Below are 22,744 nucleotides of genomic sequence, written 5' to 3' on the forward strand. Positions count from 1 at the left end.
CCATTAAAAATAGGTAATATTTGTACTTCTTTCTAAGATATTAAAAGTTAAAGATTTGAAGACCATGTTACTATAAAAATTTGACTTCAAAATTTAGTAAAATTAAATTTATTAGTTTTTAATATATAAATTTTGTAACAAAAACACGTACAGACAGCCAGGTGGGAAACTAACTAAGCACCGTGTATCCAGGATCATTATATTATAGTGAAAAGTGTTTGTCTTGATCTGAGCAACAATGTGATATATCTTTGTCCAGAGTGTAACGGGACACACTGTATATATATATATATATATATATATATATATATATATATATATACGTTACATATATGTGTGTATAGATATAATTTATAATTAAAATGTGAAACCATTAACCAAAATCTATTATATCATTTTAACATTAAAATATATGATCTCGCAAGACGGCCAACACCACTTATAAAGACACTTATGGAGTTGGTGTGGTGATTTTACATTTTTATAATATTGACACATATTAACGTGCATAGTATGTACTGATTCATTGATATTATCTACACTGTTAACAATAAATTATCACGATAATAATCTGTCAAATATAATTCTATCAGTAATATCGTATCGTTTGCATAGGCATGCCACTAACGATAGAGCCACTAGCCTTTGTGATAGGGGTTATTAATAGATATACCTGCGAAGCGGCAACATTTACAAACAGTGGCAGTGGCTATATGATCTGGCAATAACGTCTGATCAGTCAGTGTTTGTCGGCTGATTGGCTTTTATCAGCTGCCCGTCTAGTGCCGGCCAGCTGTCATCTACAGACTGCGCTGCACTGATACTCTACTGCAATGGATTATAACTGGTGCGGTGTTCCTAGCTAAAAGCAGAACGCTTTTTGCACACGCTCACAAATGATTATGCTTCAGTGGAGTATTAAAATTGATAGAGTTGTATACAAACAAAATACAGCACTAGGAATTTATGAATGATCTAGAGTCATTACTGACGGAATGCTTAATGCGTACGGAAAGGTAATAAAATATGTTGGGCTTAAAAGTTTTATTTACTTGAAAATGAATTAAGTAGTAACTAGTTTTTTTCTTAAATTAAAAAGATAGTGATGCGTAAATAAATACAAAATCTATATTTATGATTGAAACTTAAAAAATAGTGGGCAATAAAAAAATAACAATAATTAAAGATATTTAAAATTAGTTGCTTCCTAAGTGAATATGGAACCTATTTGGAGCGTAGAACATAGAGACGATATATATATATATATATATATATATATATATATATATATATATATATATATATATATTTTCTTTGTGGTTAGTAGCTCAGTACCAGCTGATGACCTTTTACATAATTTGTTTACGAGTAATTGTTATTCTTACGTATAATATAATACGTGATTGCAGTTTCATTTTATAAGGATTCCATTTGCAAGGGATCTGTACAAAATCAAGTAATTTCTCGAAGTTCTTATAGTAATCAACACATGCGTAAAACCAAAAGTAGTAGGCGTTCCTGTATTGCAAGCGGTGCGTGAAATATACAGATTGACAAAGGTTAATGGAAGCGAGATGTAGTGTGTAGCCGGAGGACCCCATTTGCTTCAACCTTCCTGTTGTTTCGGTCTTCCATTTTAAACATGTATTTAATATTCATATGTTCAATATCCCAACGTTTATGGAATATGGAATATTATGGAAATCTCTTTGCAAAAGGGTTCTCTTAAAAACAAAAACATCTTTGATTCTCTTAATGTATACAGAAGACATAGTATGTTGGATATATGGATATATTCCTAAATTATAATTTATTTTCTTTCATTATACAATGCAATTCACAATACAATAAAGTTCACGAGAATATGCATTTCCATCAATGATTATAATTCAACATAAATTCTATTTATTCAAAACTCCAATATACATGTTTTGACCAGACACTTATCAGAAGAATATGGTGTACGATTTGATCACTCCTAAGCACCATCGAACCGAAGCGGAGAGAAGTGAAAACGGATTTTGATGATGAGAAAATATTTAGTTAAATTTCACTGATAACACGCCATTTACTTAGAAAACCTTTAGTTGCTGAACATAATATATGGTTTGCTCCCATATTTGAGTACATTTCCTGATAAATATTGATTTTGGTTCGATGATCATTTAAAACCTATAACAATAATGTAAAGTGAAGAATACATTATTTACCGAGTTATTTTATGGCTAAGAAGCCGACTCTAACGCAACCTGGGGACCAACGGCTGAAAGGTGACCTCCGAACCATCACCAACGGCCGGGCAGGCGGGCTGCTTGCAAAGACAGGATCGCTTAACGATCAGACATCCAAACAGCAGCCACGCTCGACGTTACTTGATTTCGTACCCATTACACTAAGCCATTAGCAAATATCTGTAACCAGATCTAAGATAAACATCGTTCATATGTTTTCCAATCAACGTTTAACTTTTGTACATAAACTATGAATTTGCAAATCTTTGTTACTAGTGAACCGAAATATCAGTAAGAAAAATATTAAAATGTTTCACTCAAAACTCAAACTAATCCTATGCCTTTACGAAATTATACGTCCTTAGAAGAATGTAATTCAATGTTTAAGGCAAAGTAGTAGTACGCTAGATGGTGTTTTGCGCAACGGTCTTCACTCAGAATATAATGATAATTATCCTGTGGAGGTACATATAATATCACTAAATCCCATCTGCCCATGTAGGAAATAATTGTCATGAAGAATTTCATTCCATTCATTGTCAAGATATTCTGCGGACAGTAAGGCAAGAGACAGTTTAATCCAATTGAAACTAACTATTGTACGTCTATGAGTAAATGCGATAGACATACTATAAATATTATTTATTATCACTATGCAATGCCTGTATTATTAGTATATTATATTCCAGACTTTATTGATGTCTTTTATGCGTTTTGGATTCTAATTACTTGCACTCATATTTGGGTCTAAACAAAATTCTCCTCTTGTATTAGGAGCCTCAAGTTTAGGGTCTTTATAAAATCGAGTCATTATCTGTTCGTCTATCCGTTTATGCGAAAACTCTTGATAGAAAGATCCTAGAGTATAAACTTGGTATGTGTGTTTCTCAAGGAAGAACTTTATCGATTTTGCGGGGAATGTGTAAAATGGCAGTCGGTCCATCTCTACTATAACTCTTTTGTTGCATCCTGTTAATTAATTATTAGACTGTATTCGCAGTTTTATATTAGTATTCTTACTTCATAAATTTAAATATAAGTTATGAAATCGATTTTTCACTTAGTATATCAATAACTAATAAGAACTAATAAACTCTTATGCTTTTGCATAATATTTACAGCTTAATTAAAATATATCTTATTACAGTTTTTAACGTTTGAGTCGCACCCTTAAACGATCGTATCAATAATCGTAAATTATTATAATTCTACTATTGTAGGTAAAGTCATTACAAATTGCAGTTATAAGTTGTGTAGTTTTACAACTCCTGTGTGAAAGGACGACTAAACCTATTTTGTTTTAAATAAATAAGTTATTTCCGCTATTCGTGTGGAACTTTGAATTAAACAGTATAACACTTCCTACCTACACTATTCCGTTCCTGGAAAATAGAGTCATAAAGGAGTAGCTGTGTGTATTATTCAAAGAAAGTCGCTTTAGCGGCTACACAAAAGCTTCATGAATTAGGTTTGTGTTGACATCAGCTTAGTTAAAGTAGCACCAAAGGACGAAACTCAATCACAGAGTTTTCTATGATAGGGTACTTTTATTTTATAGGAAATTAGTAACATAATGATAGCAAATTATTACAGTTTGAGTTCTTATTTTTAAATTTATATTAAATAGATTAAATTAAGTAATAAATGGTTTCAATGATCAATAAACACAATTTTATGAACGTTTTTTAAAATTAAGCCGAGGACCTTTCACTTTGTACCACACTAGATTTCAGAAATTATAAAACGAACTTTAAAAGATATTTAATAAAAATACTGAAAAAAACCTTTATCAACCAGTCATCTATTAAACGCAAAACACAGGTGTTAATTATTATTTACATTATGATGTATGACGTAAAATGTTATATTTAATAACATGCAATAGGTTATTATAGGGCAAGTTAAATGCAAAATGTATAAATTTTTATTTAACGTTTTGTAATGTTTTTGGCTGGTGGAATATACTTTGAAAAGGTAATTTCGTCGTAAATTCATGGAAACATATAATTAAAGGCTATTTCACTGGCAGTAAAATGGTTACGCTTAAATACACCTATTAAATACCGATTTGATAATTTAGGTTCATAGACAATTGTGATAACATACTAATAAATGCTTCGTTTTGTTGGCTCTATTGAAAGTAATTTAATATTCATCTTGTAATTTTATTAGTAGATAATTTCGTTAAATATAAAGAGCACATATAAGTATGTATTTGATTCATAACATTTAATTTTATGTTTTCTTTTAGTTAATGGATGCTTTTACTATAGAGAATTTTAGATTAGTATTTATTGGTTTGGGTGCACATGGTTAACAATAAGATGTTTTATGTGCACATTGAGAGTTTTAGTCTTTACAACATTGGCACATTCATTGTTCAATACAACTAACGTATATCAATATATCAACTCGTACAATTATTACTTTGAATTAAACAGTTTCATAGTATTTATTATTTTACTGTCTTATAAATAGAGACTTGACAAGCAATCAAATTTAAATTTAAATCTCAATTCACTTGGTAGGCCTTCTATGTTATTTCTTGATACTCTAAACTTAATATTTATAAATGCAAGAAATTCATACATCATTTCAAGATTTGAAAATGGTTGTTATAGTGTTGCATGAAAGAAGAAACTTTTACGAAAAAACAAAGAAGCAAATAATTAAAAACCTTTTAAATTTTTGTAATGTGATTGTTAACAAGTTGGTAAAGACATTATCGTTAAAAGTCTTTGTGATGCCAATACTAGATCATTCGCATCGAATTAGGCGTGAATAAACGATTCTTTTAAACGGAATATATCCCCTGTAACTGTTATCCAGCCTATTTCTGCTTATGCATCCTGCAGACTAACTCGCTATATACAGTAGGACAAGTTGAAATAACAGGAAGGCGAACATTAACTTCTACCAGCAGCGGAAACTTCTAGATAATGGATTGAAAAGAATTTCCTTTACCGATGTTTGTGCTTCACGTAGTTATATTTTTTAAATACTTAAAGCAACAGACTATTCATACCATCGAATGAATATGTTACTTCTACTGTGTAACATCTATTACATTATAAGACGAGTTGTTTACTAAATCTTATTGTATACTCGTATAAACGGAAGAGCAATGTTTAATTATGGTATACAACTATATGACTACAACTTGTCATTTCACAATGGAACAATCAGAAGAGCAGTTCTTAGTTTTAATGTACATTAGAATATTTCCAGCTGTGTACGAGGTATATAAACTCATAATCGAAAGAACAATGCTAAATTATGTTATACAATTTATTAGTGAAATGCCAGTTGGTTTTGAAGTATAGTTTTGCAATCGTATAAAAGTAAGAGCGATGTTTAATTATAGTAAACAACTATATGACAGTATTATAACCACTTGTCATTTTGGAATGGAAAAATCAGAAGAGCACGTATAATATACATTTATACTATTTTTAATCATTGTTTTGGAATCGTTTAAACGGAGGTGCAGTTTTAGGTTATGGTGTGCAATTATACGTTGAAAGTTATTTTTCAGTAAATGCCTTATACTGTTAATTATTAGTGTTAGTAAACAGTTTTAAACAATAAATAAAACGATTGGTCAAATTCTAGTACAACTTTTGCCTTACCTTACTTCAGTCATAACAATTTGACTTATTTAAATATGAATATTGACTTAAAACTGTAATTATATATTTTTTTAATATTGAATGTAAATTAATAAAAACAATTTATATCCATACATTAAAACATATTCAAACGTTTAACGTTTAAGCTCAAATAAAAAATATTAAACAAAACAATTTGCACTGTAGGTGACAACAGCAGCCCGCCGCCCAAAGATACCAAGTCCAATTATTGGGGGAGCTGTTTATTACAAGTAAAAATATTTACAAGCCAATCCCTCAGGTAAAAAAATAACATGAGGATAATTTATGTTTTCTTAAGATTTTCAGATATATCTGCTCATATAATGAGACCATTTGACGTAAACTGGCGATACCATCAATACGTCAATGGTGGTGTATTCACGCACGTTTCATGCGATAAGGCCAAGCAAAATTTCATGAGCATAGCTGTTATCTTTATTGTATTGAACAATACTCTCAATTTCAGACCAACTTATCTGGTTATATTCCACACATCGGTTGAATCCTTCAGCTGTAAAAATAAAAATATGTCAACTTCAAATTCAATTCCCAATCGACAAGGATACACGTGACAGCCTCAAACACAGTATGTTACATATTGTGTTATAAAGTGGCAGAATTTCTAAAACATAAAAGTATGAATGTAGGATGTTACAGCTTATGCGAAACTGTCTTCTTGGCCAAACTATGTGGCAACTGGAACATATTGAATGTTACGAAACATACAGTAGCACGCTGTTGTGATTTTCAATGACAGTTAGTCGTCAATATTGTTTAGTGATAAACTAGAAACAGAATGAAACTCACAAATGAAACGAAAGCCTTGCGTTGTGGTGAGTCTCACGGTAACTACAGAGTGCACGTACTCACTACACTTGCACGCTCACAGACTGATTACTGATAACGCGGTTTCACAATTCCCCTTCCTCTCTTCTCTTGCTGATAACATAGTCTCCCGTCCCCTCTCTCACCGTTCCACCCACCACCTGTTCAATTGTTGCTCTGCTCGATGGCAAGTTGTCAACTGCATTCATCAACTGCATAATTTATACGACGTACAGAAATGTAGTTGTTTAGGAACATTCAAACTTTGTTTTGTATTACAACATGTAATTTTTTTGACCTTTATATTAAAGCTGTTTCCCGTACCTAGAAACAACAGAGGTTTGCAGGCGTACATATATTTAATGGGAGTGCTTAAAATGGTCACAGTTAAATCAGAATAGGTAAAATCGAGCACCAGTTTAATGTGAAGCTCAAATAACTGTAGTGATCTACAGTCTCTGTAACTGCTTATTGTTGAAATGTAATGAATACAGTTATTATTATGAAAGCCTACTGTGATACAGTGGATGATTTTGAATAGATGTAGAATACATTCCTTTATTAGCCAACCACAAAAATTGGCTTTGATTGCTGGCAAGCAATAACCTTGGCTTGTTTTGCTGTTGGTACTGGCGCGCGGAAGAGGAAAATGTCAGTCTCGTTGCCACGCTGCCTACTTTTCGACTGCACTCGTATCTATCCGGTATAAAGCAATAGTGTAAGAGAACGGCGTAAAACTATCAGATCTGAAGTTGTAGTGGACTCACCTAGAAATTATAATTGTTAAACAGATTGATATATAAATTTAATATAGTTTATAACTATTTCTTTATTTCTTTATGTCCTAATTCATAAAAACCCGATCTATATAGAATATAAGAAAGAAGTCTATATTATTCGTTTCGTTTAAATTGAAATAAATGTGCATATAGTATTAAATTTTTTAATAATGTATATCGTGATCTTTCTATATAAATATAAGTCCAATAAGGTTTTCAAAGAATTACCAACTTTAAATTATGTACCACACGCCCTACCCTTACATTTAAACATCTCCCAAAAGAGCTTAATTTAATGATGATAACAAAGTATTTTAATACAAAATTTTAAAGTTGTTATACGATAATTTAATTATGAATAGTTAATAACAATGATAAATTTATTTATTTATTGAATGCAAATGGTAAAGCTTTTAAGGGACTCCTCGTTTGGTCATCTGCTTTGCATTTATATAGCCTATCATATTGAATATGTTCATATGAACACATGACATGACCATACAGTCTAGACTATTCATGTTATACGCGGTAGAACATCAGAATTATTCATGTGTTATACGTCTCAGTTTCCTAAACCTAGACATTAGGCCCATAATATGATAATAGTGTTTTTTAAGGCCCATTTGTTTTTTAAGTAATAATAGTGTTTATAGAATTAACATAACGTAACACGGTTGTTGGTATCACATTGGCGGACTGAGGTAATTAGAGATAAGATCTGCTTATTTTATCAGTATCGGTCTGTCCACATCCTACTTTGTGGTCATCAAGGCATTGTTAACTATAAATTAATTTCAGCGTGTATGATATTAAACATGTTCTCTTAATAGGAAACATTTGGGAAGTGTAAACAGAGCAGATGTTTTGATGTGTGGAGAATGTATTTGTAAAACATGGCTACCCCTGAATTTCATTCAGAGTACGGATATTCAAAAACACATAGTCAAATTAATGACAAATTCCTATTTTGTTTTGGATAAGTAGTAGAAGTGGATACTCACAAACGTTTTATCAAACTTTACTCAATGTTGCTGCAACCATGATTGTGATGTTAGTCACACTTTCTTTTTGTAGCATGTGTACTATTGATTTGTACTATATTATGGTGGCTCTACCATTTTTTTTTTTTTTTCAGTATAAAAACTACACTCAGACCTCAGATACAACAATACTACATTTACTACAAATATGCGTGCTTACAAATTAGTTACATGATTATCAAACAGTTGCGAAATCTAAAAAATACTATGCTCTAAAAAAGTGAATAACCAGATGCGAGGAAGGTACTGCAAACAAATATACACGAACACTAGCATCTTTATAAATCAAAAATTGCTCCTTTAATGATACGTGATCATCGTATTACGAAACTTACCATTCCGTTGTAAGCAACGACTGGTGACCCTGTCTCTCGAGAACACTAACAACGGTGTCAACAGGAAAACATGAAACTTATTGTCTTTGTGCAAGGTACAATCACCCAGAGAAATCAGTAGTGTGACGTTCGGATCATGTGACTGATGCGTCTCAGTCGGTCTCGTTCACTGCCGCGAACCGTTCAGAAGACCCGTTCAATTGACCCGGTCAGTGCAGTTACTGAGCCTTCTCGCTAGAGCGTGTCATATCGGTCATACGACTGAACAGAATGACCTAATGAACATCAGGATCCACTTGCAAACAAGTGAGCGAATAGAGAAAGAAACAACATATTGTACACGGAATGTATATAACAACAAATTTATTGTTTTCGTAATCTAGTGAAAATAAATATATCCATCAAAACTGATTTCAAATAAATTTACTGTAAGTTACGAGATACTTTGCTAAATATTTTACATGTTAATACACATGAAAAATGGACCTGATTGATTGATATGCCTGCCTTTGATTTATTATAAGTTAGATTATTCTCTTAAAATAAATTACTAAAAATCAAACAGAGACATTGCTCGTTTGAAAATAATTTTATTACATTTATAAATAACAGCATATTAGACATCTAACCGGTAAGTTCCCACCACGTTTTATAATACCCAGACCCTCCTACTACCTCCCTCGAGAATTATTTTACGGTTTTATTCCTAATCGGTCAGCAGTGAACGAAAGAACGACTGAAGAAATTAATGACTGAATGATACGACTGACTGAACGAAATGAACGATTGAACGAAATGCACGTTTTGCGAGACTAACGTATAACGCATACAATCTATAGTTTTAGTTCGTTGCATATAACTTTAAGCTATTTTTTCTATGTTTAAGGGTTTTGAAATGAACTTTTTTCTAATATTACGAATTTTAACTATTCTTAATAATAATATACCTGATTTAGAAGAAAATATTAAATTTATTTATTGGGTAGAAAAAAGAGAAGGAAAAGTTCGGAGTGAACGGGTCTTTTGAAACACTCTGATTCGGATCACTCGTTCACCTGACTTTGACCGTTCACCGTTAGAATTGAACTGATCATGACCGAACGACACATCTCTGGACTCAGTCACCGTTATGGCCTCGTAGATACGCGTAGGGTCGTGTTGTTATACTTCATATATGTATGCTTAGACTTGGGATGATGGTAGATTTAGTGTTGAGTATTATAGAATTTATGTCCTGTATAAATCGTGACGTGAATCTCGTCCACGGCTTGACTTAAACCCGTTTGATATCCCTTAATCAAATCATAGCAGTAACAGACTTGTCATAATATATGTAGAGTGCATCAAAAGCACAACAATGCAATATTTACAATTTCATACCTCTAACAACATGAAACAAATTTAAAAAACGATAAAAAAACCACTAAAAGACAACATAGTTGTGCACCTATATATGGCATTAGTAGAGTTTTTCCCGCCAATTAGAGAGAGAGGAAGAGGGAGGGCCAGAGAGAGAGAGAGAGAGAGAGAGAGAGAGAGAGAGAGAGAGAGAGAGAGAGAGAGAGAGAGAGAGAGAGAGAGAGAGAGAGAGAGAGAGAGAGAGAGAGAGAGAGAGAGAGAGAGAGAGAGAGAGAGAGAGAGAGAGAGAGAGAGAGAGAGAGAGAGATTATCACTGATCAAATCTTAAGCTTGGAAAACTGAAATTTACTTTCTCTCTAAGATTTTTTAACTTTTACGTTAGGATATTGTTTTTTATAAAATCTCACTTTTTATTGGAAGGTCATTCATGTTTAGCGCTACGGTAAATTGTAAACGGTTAGGTTATCAAAATCATAAATCCACAACAGTATACAATTTTATATACATGCTTTGTTTCTGACCATTTTGCAGGTTTACCGAGTTACCTTAAATACCTACATGCTGATGGGAATTTTGAATGCTGAAAAGGACGTACAATTTGGGCGTTATTTTGTTTACAAAAAGCGTAAACGTACAGTCATTGTTAGAAACAATTAAAAAAAAAATTCGAATGCTTTTTGTTGCTTATCGAATAGATACAGCACTAAAAGAATTATTTTTTTATCTTTTCATTCCCTAATTGCATCAGATCTGAGCTATAACCTACAGTTCGGCCTACATCGGTCTTCAGAGACTGTTTGGATAAGGGAAAATTATAAAAATAATACATTTAGTTCCACGAGTATAAAACAAGAATTTCAGGGTATCAAGCATTTTCTGGCGTTCCAATTAAACATTTTTAATGTTGTAGAAATGTGTGTGTACGAAAAAAGTTCATTTTTTTTACATTTTAAATATAACCCTGTTAAATATGTCAAGTTTTGTCTAGCCTATTTGTTAATAAATATAATAATATCTTAGTAAGTTACAGCATATACGGCAAAGTATATATATATATATATATAAAAGGCTCTTTCGTTTACAACTATGACATCAGGTTTATACATTGCTTTTCCTTTTTAATGATAGAATTTAAAACACCTAATGACGTTCAATTCCCAGTGACCAAAGGTACCAAGCCATCCCGTATAAAAGGTATTCCACATAATGACTCTATTCAAGTGACATATCTTAAAAATTATAAAGCTTTCAAGTCTGTTTCAATATTTTCATTCCTTAGGGAATTATTTAATTTATCTTGAAAGTTCCAGAAAAGTGTTGCAATAGCATTTATTTGAAGATGGTACTAGATGCTAATAAAATATTTATTTATTTTCCTGAAGTATCTAAAATAGCACCTTTTTTATGCACTTGAAGAGAGGGCTTGTATTTAAGGTTTTTTGAGACGATAGGTTATTTCTTACATCTTAATGGTAGAGAGGAAGTAGACCCAAGTAAGTATTCATGTATTAAAAGTGTTGTTCACTGCTTCTATGCCTTATTCTTCCTAGCAGTGTGACATACATTTCACTTTATTTTTTATTACAAAAGTTAAATATATAAAATAAAAAATTAATGTATATGCTAAATACATAATTTTATTTTATAGTAATAATTAACTGATTTGAAAGAAATGCTTACATCAAAACCCGGCTTGAGCATGGACGCAAGATGTTATTTAACAATTACGAGTATTGTTTGGACTATGTCCATAGCAAGCGTGAGTAAAGCTTAAACATTATGGATTACAGGCAATTAGCAAGTTAGAGTCTTAATTAGTAGAAGCCGACGTGGCTGTGGCACAAGGGAAACCGAGCGACGGTCAGGCAAGATTAGAGCTTTGGTTAGGACAAAGTATGTCTGAAGCACCCTATCAGTAATCCCACCCTTGAATGTTCAGATTGTTGGAGATCATAATTCAGGACTGAAAGTTGAAGAATATTTTAGTTGTTGATTCCTAAACTATTACAAATTTACTCATATTTTAAAACTATGAGTGCTGCGTGGTTGTGAGGTTTCTCTAAAAATTTAGTATAGATGGTTTATGAATACGTGTTAAAGGATTTCCACATAACAGTAAAAAGTAACAAAACTGTTAAAAAAGCGTAATTTGTCAAAAATGTAATCCACTTTTACGGGACTGTTTTGCAGCTATATAATAACATTTTATGCACTACCATATTAAGTTATATCTTGACAAATAACTAAAATGATTCGACAATATTTATGAATATAATTAAATGCGGTTTGATCGTGTACTCAATAGTGATTCAGAGAATCATTCGTTTAATATCTTGTAATAGTGGTTTACCAGCGTGAATATAAATGGCCATAAATGACTTTTATTTACATTAAATTTGTATAAATGGCAATAGCCTTATTTAATTTCAATAAACATTGAATCGCAAAAAGTACTTGCTCCGTCGGGACTCAAACCCGGGTTTCTCACTTGCCGGGTGAATGTGCTACCATAACACCACAGAGCCCTCACTTTTTACGATTCAATTATGTTGTATTTAACCGTGTCTGTCACATATGCGTTTAAATAACCTAACTAACATATGATCGGAAGACCAAATACCTGTCAAATGACTTTTATTTACATTAAATTTGTATAAATGGCAATAGCCTTATTTATTTTCAATAAACATTGAATCGCAAAAAGTACTTGCTCCGTCGGGACTCGAACCCGGGTTTCTCACTTGGCCGGGTGAATGTGCTACCATCACACCACAGAGCCCTTACTTTTTACGATTCAATTATGTTGTATTTAACCGTATCTGTCACATATGCGTTTAAATAACCTAACTAACATATGATCGGAAGACCAAATACCTGTCAAATGACTTTTATTTACATTAAATTTGTATTAATGGCAATAGCCTTATTTAATTTCAATAAACATTGAATCGCAAAAAGTACTTAATATAATATAAGTATATTAATAGCCATAAATAGTAATAATTGTTGAACTGAATGATAACTGTAACAAATAAATGGTATCGTAGCAACTGAAAGGCGCTTTGTATATAATAGCTTGCAATAAACTACCACCAAACTAAAATCCAATATAACTAGGTCAAGCAAAACTTTCTAGGAGTGGATTTGTTCTTCTTGTCTTAACCCTGCAAAAATACATCGTTAAACTCCTTTTAAGTTAAATTTTTTCTTAAATTAAAACAACCAGGACTAGAATAAAGCATTGTAATTAAAGCCAATTCATTGAATTATTTTAAAATATAAGTTTTTATTTTCAAGGACTAAATCCATACCCAGATGCTTAAAGAAGAATACAAAAAAAGGGATTCATATAAAATTAATGGAGGTATTTGAAGTATTTACGAATACACAATTACCAAGTCCCTGTAATAATCAATTTTCATTCATGCATTTAATTTAATGGATTAAAGTGAATTTAGATAGATTGTTTATTTAGAACTGAATATAGTTCTAACATAATTTATATTATATATTTACGCTCAAAATTCTACTTTTTATGAAAGTAAAACGTGTGAGATCCCTTGTAAGTGGATGTATAAAGTATGACCAGATAGTACTCAATGCAAACCTGTCTTTTCGATGGATTTGCATTTATAAGATATGTAAGGTGATCCTGGAAACAAAGGATGGATTTTTCTTTATTACTGTAAAATAATTGGTACTAATATTGTTTTAGATACGTAAGAAAAGATAATTATGATAAAACCACTGATTTGGCACTAAAATTAATTCATTGTCAAAAGAAGGTATTAGTTAATTTGAACACACGTTTTATTAGTTTTCAATAAGGAGGTGAACTAGTAGACATTTTATAGTAACGTTTAGGGGTTTAAAGTGCTTATTACGGTAAAATTCCGTAAGCTGCTCACAAAACGATGTTCAATAATTATTTGGCTACTGAATCAAATATGCCAACCTATAAAAACAGTATTCATGGCTATTTGAACAATATTAAAAAATATTTCCAATTTGTGGACTACAATGCCAATTTATATGTACAGTAAAAAATATTTTTGAAAAGACGTTTGATTTGTGTTTTTTTTTTTTTTTAAGCTTAAAGACGACTATAATTCGCCGTCCGAGCAAACCTGCAACCTCCGCTTCTGTATCTATAGTTTCGACGTCATTCCTTGGTTTTTCTTAAAAATAGTTAATGTCCATCAATAGAGACCGTCCTTTTTAGTTTTTCATTCAGTTAAATTGGTGCCTGTAATAGAATTTAATGAGTAATTAATCAAAGCATCTGTACTTGCAGAAAAACAGGTTAGACCAAAGTCGCTTGATATTAGTTGCTCAGTACCAATTTGACCATAGCTACAGCTGTTGAGTTATACGTTGTTATTAGTTGTTTTACATGAGAATCCAGAGAGATATATTTTATATCGTAAATATTTCATAAGTTTTTATAATTATTGTCGCAATGCATTTATTGTCAAGTGACTGTTGGACCGCCCTGTATAACATGATTAGCAGCTACATTTTTACAGTATTGCACAATTCACTGTATGTTTGCATCCAGTGAATTGTGCACCTCTGTGACCACTCCTCGATAGGAAAAGTGTTTTGCTTACTAAACGTACAATGCTTCTATTTTATTTTATATCATTTATTCGTCAAACATTGGTTTCGAAAAAGTCTTGGTCTCACCAAGGTTGGTGATGTTTATTTTTTATATTTGAGTTAAAATATACAATTAAAATTTATAATTAATAATAATGTTATGACTGTATATTTATAACTGTTTTGCGGACGAATTGAGGCAGACACTATGAGTTCAAAGTTATTGAGGGTACCAGTTTAAAAATGGATTAAAGTTATTACATTCATTAAGATATTAAATAAATACAATTAATATTTGAAATACTTATTAAACAGATATGTGTCTGAATATTGGGTTTAGTTTCAGTTTGCCTTCCTCTTACGTACAGCATCTGGAATCACAGACCACTCCTGAAATCTAGGACCATGTTCGTCTTTCGAACTGGAGCTGAACTCAACATTCGCATTGAATTAACCCGTCCCACAATAGCTGCGTTATGTGTAGAAGACTCGGTTGCTCCAATGTGCTTTGGGATCGTGACAGGTAACATCGTAGTGCACTCAATTGTGCACCTGATGATGCAATTAGAATACCTAGATTGACGATTGACCCCTTCACCTAGATTGCACTACATTTTGCAGTCTAGTTGTCACTGTTATCGAAATTATGTAAAGAGTTCGTTTTGAGCATCTTCGTTTATCGTCGCCGACTATTTTTTGGTCCCTTCAGAAGAACATTTCTCTAGATTTCAGGATTCAATCATCATATATCAGATGCTGCACGTAAGAGGAAAGTGAACTGGAGCTAAACTCAAGATTCACATTGTATAAACCCTTCCCTCCATAGCTGCGTTATGTGTAAATATACGTCATTATGTTATCATTGCACAAAAATAGTTTGAAATTTTTCCATATGACTTGAATATATCATAGTTATAATACTAAATCTTTACATTGTATGATATACAAAAAGGTAAAAGTAATTAATTTTTTTAACCTTTAGGATTTTTTTCACTCCACTAATTACCATTTATAATAACTATTCTTTGTTTTTCTTGCAAATAACAGTAAAGCACAGTACGAACCTGTTGTTTTGCTCAACGGGTTATTTTACTTCTTTACTCCTGTCATGGACAAATATGACAAATATCCACTCCTTCAACCTCTCACTGCTGGTCTTTCAAATAATCATTAAGGGGAGATGTACGCCTATATTGTAAAAAAAATCAATATTTTTTTATCTTAAAGTATAGATTTTTTCTGAGTTCAGTGATATATAATACATATATATTTGGGTTATATTTATATGCTAAAAAAAAAATTATAAACATGCTAGTCGGGCGCACGGATCCGTGGTCAGACGTATCGAAAACGTTCTGAACGATAGGAGGATATTGTTTTGAGCATTTTAATATACATAACTTGCACTTTTTAATATTACTCTTTTTCTTTTTACTCTTTGGTTTAGTTTACTTCTTATATTTGTTGGCTTTGGGTAGCTTGTTAGTTGTTTGTAACCTTTAGTGTGTTTTGTCAGCTGGTATTTGTTTTGTTTAGTGTTTGTTTACATTTGAAATAGATCCTCAGTTATTGATACCATTTGTGTTTTAGAATAACAAATATGCCTCGATCAACTAAGATAACAAAGAAAAAACATTTCCGGGGTAATCAGTATGCTCGGATATCGTCGGGTACTGTAAATAGTTCAGCTGCAGTTAGTGAATTACGTGAAAAGTGGATGTGTTGGAAGTGCCTCGTCCTACTCCTTTTTCTGCCTCAAGAAGGAAAATAAGTACCGGTATATTACCAAACACTTTAGACACAGTTGGTCACAATAATGTAATTGTAAGTATGAATATTTTGTGTCAAGCTTTGGTTCATGCTACTGTGTGTAAATATTGTAAAGTAGAAAATTCTTTGAGCTTGAAAGAAGAACGAAGCTGCAAGAGAAGGCCTAGCTTGCAAACTGTTTGTTGAATGTAGTAACTGTAATAATAAGTATTATTTTTGGTCATCAGAAAAAAACTAATGGCTTTTATGACGTGAACGTCAGATCAGTATATGGTCTGAGATCAATAGGGAAAGGATCAATATCCGGAAAACCACTTTTCGGTATCCTTGATTTTACCTAACCCTCCTAAGAGATTTGAACGCTACAATCCTTTGTTTATTAGGTCAGTAGAGAAAGTAGCAACACAATCAATGATTGATGCTACAGAAGAGGCAGTGGCATTGAATGAGTCTGAAGATGGTAGTGTGAGCAGAGACATAAGTGTTGGTTTAGACGGTACATGGCAAAGACGTGGGTTTTCGTCTTTGAACGGTGTAGTGTCGGTTTCAAGTTTTGACTCTAGTAAAATTTTAGATACAGAAGTACTTTACCAAATACTGCCATACATGCAAATCAATCAAAAACCCAAAACCTCATTTTTGTGATAAGAATTTTGAACGGGTCAAGTGGAGCTATGGAAGTTGCAGGAGCTAAGGCTGTGTTTGCTCGTTCAGAAATGACTAGAAAAGTAAGATACAAATATTACCTGGGAGATGGTGATTCCAAAGGGTTTCAAACAGTAGTAAATTCTGAACCATATGGCCCAAATTTTCATATTGAAAAACTGGAATGTGTTTGGGCACGTTCAGAAAAGAATGGGGGGTCGACTTAGAAAGTTACGGAGAGAAATGAAGGGGAAAGTATTGAGTGATGGATTGAAAATTGGTGGAAAGAAAGGAAGATTGACTTGATGCAGCTATAGACTCCCTCCAAAATTATTATGGCCTAGCAATAAGAAGAAATACAGACAATTTAGAGAAGATGAAAAAAGATATATGGGCCATATACTTTCACAAATTGTCAACTGACGAGAATCCACAACATAATCTCTGCGATGACTCGTGGTGTAAATATAAGAAATGCATAAAAGAAAATGAAACTTATGAGCATAAAAATTCATTAGATAAAGCTGTGATGGATGCCATCAAACCAACTTTCCAAGCATTGGCTTCACCAGACCTGCTTAAAAAATGTCTCCATGGTCAAACACAGAATGTAAACGAAAGTTTTAATTCTGTGTTGTGGACGCGTAATACCTAAATTAAATTTTGTTAGGCCTGCAAACACTAAGATTTGGTGTTTTTGACAGTATTATTACTTTTAATGAAGGAAGTCAAGGCAGAATAAAAGTGCTTAATGATCTAGGTATAAAGCTAGGCCAAAAACTGTGTTTATACCCTACGTCAGATTGATGAGGACCGAGTGAGGAAAGCCGAAAAAGCTGGTGAAGAAGAGACAAAGCAAGCTAGGAAACGGGCAAGAATGGTGAGGAAGAAACTAATTGATGATGATAAGGCCAAGGAACAAGACTATGAAGCAGGAATGTTTTAAAAGGTACTTTTCAATCATATTTTTGTATACATAAAAGTGTTTTGTGAATTACCGAAAATTTACTTTTTTGACATAAATGTTCCTTTTTTTCAGGAAACTAGTTGTCCAATCTTCATGAAATTTATATCATATATATATACGTACCTATTCATACAAGCCCTGCCACTTTCATAAGTCTAGGTCAAAATTTAAAAAAAAATAAAATTTTTTTAAAAACAAATAATTGAAAAAAATATTGAGTATCTTTAAAAAATTTCTAAAGCCAAAAATATTGATTGAAAATCTTTAAAAGTGGCAGGGCTTGTGTGTAATAGTATGTTTTAGAAGTGCTAAAAATTTCAATTCGTTAGGTATCATAGTTTCTTGAGAAAAAAGGAACATAAATATTTGAAAATTAACATGAGCTGTTATAGGGCGTACATCTCCCCTTAAGGATTCTAGCATTTGCCATGTCATTGCTTCATCAACGAATCATTTCAAATATATACATGTACATTAAAGTAGCGAAGAACATGAACCTCGGTAAAGCTATTGTTAGTGAGTAACCTCTGTTCCCAGTAGGTACGCATAACAGTTATATCGGTAATCGATAAATGCAGTATCAGTAACATCAACGTGATCATAAGGGCAATGGTGTAGTAGTCAGTCACATTACAGTGCGGTAAATTCTCCCTTACACTTTCATCATCTGTCATCTCACACATGCCAAAGACATGCTTTACTCACGATCTATTGAATAGTTTGACAAATCTTTCTCGAACTAGACAATGCAAATACGAGACGGCTCGCCTTCAATACAAACCAATATAAGTTAATCTATTTAAAAACTCTTGTCGTATTACGATGAAATTGTGGAAGTAATTTAGTCGTTAAATATATACTTTCATCACTACTAAAAGTCCTGCTAACTAGTATACTTCTTTTAAATAATTCTTGTATCAGTAAATGTACTGTTAAAATGTCAAGTGTACTGCATACAAGCTATAAAGTTAAACATGTATTTGAGTGGCATAAAATTTATTGTTTATGTAAATAACTCCGTCGCTTGGCATCCGTCGATTTGGAATTCTCGATCACCATCAGTTTAAATACGTCAACGATGTTCCCTCCCACTACGACCAGGGCTCCGACGAAACAATTGAATTCAACTCAACATTAATGCACCTATACATAGAAATACTAATTTCACTGATACATTATGTTCATATGTTTTTTAAAACTAACTATGGATATTTGAATGTGATATTTTTACGACGTCTACATTAAAAATAACATTACATAAATATGTAGTAGGGTTCCTATTCCGTATTATTCTAATTATTATAAATCTTTATAAAATAGAAACTAATTTAAGTGATTTCATTGAATCCGCGCTAACTGCCTAAGATAGAGAAATATATTTAAAATATACATATAATGTAATAAGTACTAATTTTTCATTCTAATCAAATTTTTTGTTACAGGAATGAAATTAAAATCAATAACTCAAGAATAAATGATTTTATTCCTTCCAAAAACAACAAAGTTAATATGAAAAAAAATGAACATCTTGGAATTAACTGGCCACTTTTACAAGTATTGTTGCCAGTATAAACATAGCAAAATAAAATCCACTGTTTGTCTCAGAGTCCAGTTTCTTAATGTGCTTCAACAGCCGAGTCGCTCTCTATGGCATCTGTGTCTTAACACTAGCATTTGGCTTATCAATACACTTCTATACCTTACTCACTAGATAACAAATGGCTTACAATATAAAACAATGAAAATTATGCTTCCACAGTAACAAGTAAAATTAAAAATAAAAACCCAGCAAATATACCGTACACTGATTGAAAATCATTTATATTAATAACATAAACATACTCATCTTATTTTATTTAAATTAAAGTTACTGTAAATTAGTGCTAATTTTGAATTTGAAGTTAATCATAAAACCAATTACACTCTTCCAAAGATAATAAAAATGTCTTTAGCTTAAAACTGAAAGAATTTATATTGTTTGCTAACTTTATTTCGTATGGCAATCTATTAAAAAACTTGGGACCAACATAGGAAAAAGAATGTTTAATGCAGACTTATTCACTTTAGGAATTAGGAAAATTCGATTTTCTATACTTCTGGTCTCATATGTTAGATCAGTAGTTCCCAAATTGCCACTTCTGAGATAAAAAGCCCTTAATACCTTAAATATAAATAAATTCTGCAAAGGCAATATTTTAAGTTGACAAAAAAGTGGAAGCATCTCTCCTCTGCTTGTACAAAATAATTCTCATAAAATGGTTCTGAACTACTCTTAACTTCTCTATTAAGTACTTGTTCCCCCCCAGCAAATAATACCGTATTCTATTCTTGAATTAACCAAAGCGAAATATAAAGTTCTTAACAAATTTTGATCGCAAATATTAAAAAAAAAAAAAAATAAAACTTTCTGATTGTTGAATTAAGTTTGTTTTTTACAATTGTAATGTGATTTTCCCATGTTAATTTCTTGTCAAAAATTACTCCTAAGTATTTAAAATGGTCTTCTTTTTTTAATTATCTTACAATTACAGTCAATTTCTTCACAATTTAAAACATGATACTATTAAGGTCTTGGTCAAAAATAAAATCATTAAAGTTAAATTTTACATACTGTGTTTTTTCAACATTTACTTGCATTTTATTTAATGTACACCAATTTTTTAATAATAATAAATCTTCTAAAATTTGATTTTTCAGCACTTTCACATTTTTATTTGAATAGAAGAAAGCAATATCGTCAGCAAACGCACTAATCTTCCCTTTAAAATTTATTTCTAACAAATCATTTATAAAAATAAGGAAAAGTGTAGATGAGATTACGCTTTCCTGCGGTACCCAGATGAGGCCGGAAGTGGTGTACTGACGGACTGACAGACATGTACCCGCTGCTCCCTGCCCGTGATGAAACCACAGAACCAACTCAAGGCTACGCCCCGTACTCCCGCCGCCACCAATTTCAACAGCAAAATCTCATGGTCAACTAAATCAAACGCTTTTTTTAAATCAATAAACAGACCAGTTGATTTTTTCCCTTAGTTTAAGCTAGAATAAATCATAGTTGTAAAGTTTACAAGAGCATCTTCAGTAGATTTACCTTTACGAAAACCAAATTGACTAATACTAAAATAACCTATATTATTTAAATAATTCATTAACCTAACTTTCATTATGTTCTCAAACATTTTTGAAAACACAGAAAGCAGACTAATAGGGCGAAGATTATGTAACTTAATTGATTTATTTTTCGTATAATATATAGTTGTTCCACTACACTTGTTATTGAACAAGAACCATTCAATCCAGAATTTAAAAATGTAACACTGTATGAATTTAATGAAATTATGAAAAAAATAACCTTCAAACAAAGAAATGAATTTAATATTATTTCCAAAATTTTATCTTTCCATGTAAGTATAAGTTTAATAATGTGGTTTTTATATTTTTGTTTGGATTTTAAAATGTAACCTTTATCACGTATAATTCAATAAAATATTTTATTCACTTACTATATTATATTATTATTTCACTTACTCTATAATTTTATTTTAAATATCAGTTTTAAAACCACATATCTAATACGTATCCAGTAAATATTGAAATGAATGTCTTTTCATAAAAAATGTAATCATAACACTCAATAATTGTGCACTTAAATTTACAAAGTTTTGAATGATAAATAGCTATAAGTTTTTCCAAATTAAAAATAATAATTTTCAAATAATTACTATTTTAAAACAGTAGTACACTTTTAGGGGAATGGACCAGGTTCGGACGTGGCTCTTGTGGCCTTATTAAAATATGAATCCTTGTGGGAGCATTCAAGAACTTTGAATTTATTTTATCAGGAGTAACCGAACAGATTTATAGTTAGTAAGATTATTGCTTCTCTTCCTACATCTCAAAGCAAGACGTACAAATTGAGCCAAAAAGTTGTTCCTCTATAATTCCAATTTTATTTAGATCCTCGTCAGAGTGGTTTATGATAAACGAAAATAAACGTAATCATCACAAAGAAAATTTGAAAATCTCAATGATTCGTCAAGTATTTAATAGTACGAATAAAGTGAAACATTATTATTCTCCTCTAAAATTCATCGTCTACTAAATATTATGTCTTAGGAAATTTCAGTTTATAGAGCAGGAGCCAGGATTAATAATTGTTTATAGAGATTTTATATTTATTTTTAATTAGCGGTCTGAAATCAACCACACTTGGGTGACCCGGAACATTTTCTTACTAAAGCGTAACGGCACATGAAGCTCAGACGCGACGGCGCGTCAGAATGTAATTTTGAAGGCACCAGCGCTTACCGTCCCTGTGCAAAAGTTTGCCGAACTACGTTCATGTTATTTATTGTCTTTTAAATTCCCAGAGACGTAAACGGGCGCATACAACACATCAGAGTAGAACATAAAATGGCATAAAGAGCACTGGTACCCATAATACCTACCCCTTTTAACTCACCCAACTCCCAAGTTTTGAGTGGGTGGACAAACCACATACATCCGTGAAACTCCTGCTCCTCTAGCGAGCATATTACTCC

General features: G+C 31.8%; 1 protein-coding gene across 2 annotated transcripts in view; it reads right to left on the minus strand.

The window, feature by feature from the left end:
- LOC124369057 overlaps positions 1–22,744 on the minus strand; it is a 144,361-nt gene that overhangs the window by 42,585 nt on the left and 79,032 nt on the right. The window contains exon 1 of one of the 2 annotated variants that reach the window (XM_046826759.1): positions 6,689–6,772. The exons of the other annotated variant lie outside the window; for it this stretch is intronic. The gene's annotated coding sequence lies outside the window, so the exon portion shown is untranslated. Of the gene's footprint in view, positions 1–6,688; positions 6,773–22,744 lie in introns of those variants that run through there. 2 annotated transcript variants of the gene reach the window in all.

The sequence above is a fragment of the Homalodisca vitripennis genome, chromosome X, assembly GCF_021130785.1.
Source record: "Homalodisca vitripennis isolate AUS2020 chromosome X, UT_GWSS_2.1, whole genome shotgun sequence".
In the NCBI taxonomy this organism is placed as follows: Eukaryota; Metazoa; Arthropoda; class Insecta; order Hemiptera; family Cicadellidae; genus Homalodisca; species Homalodisca vitripennis.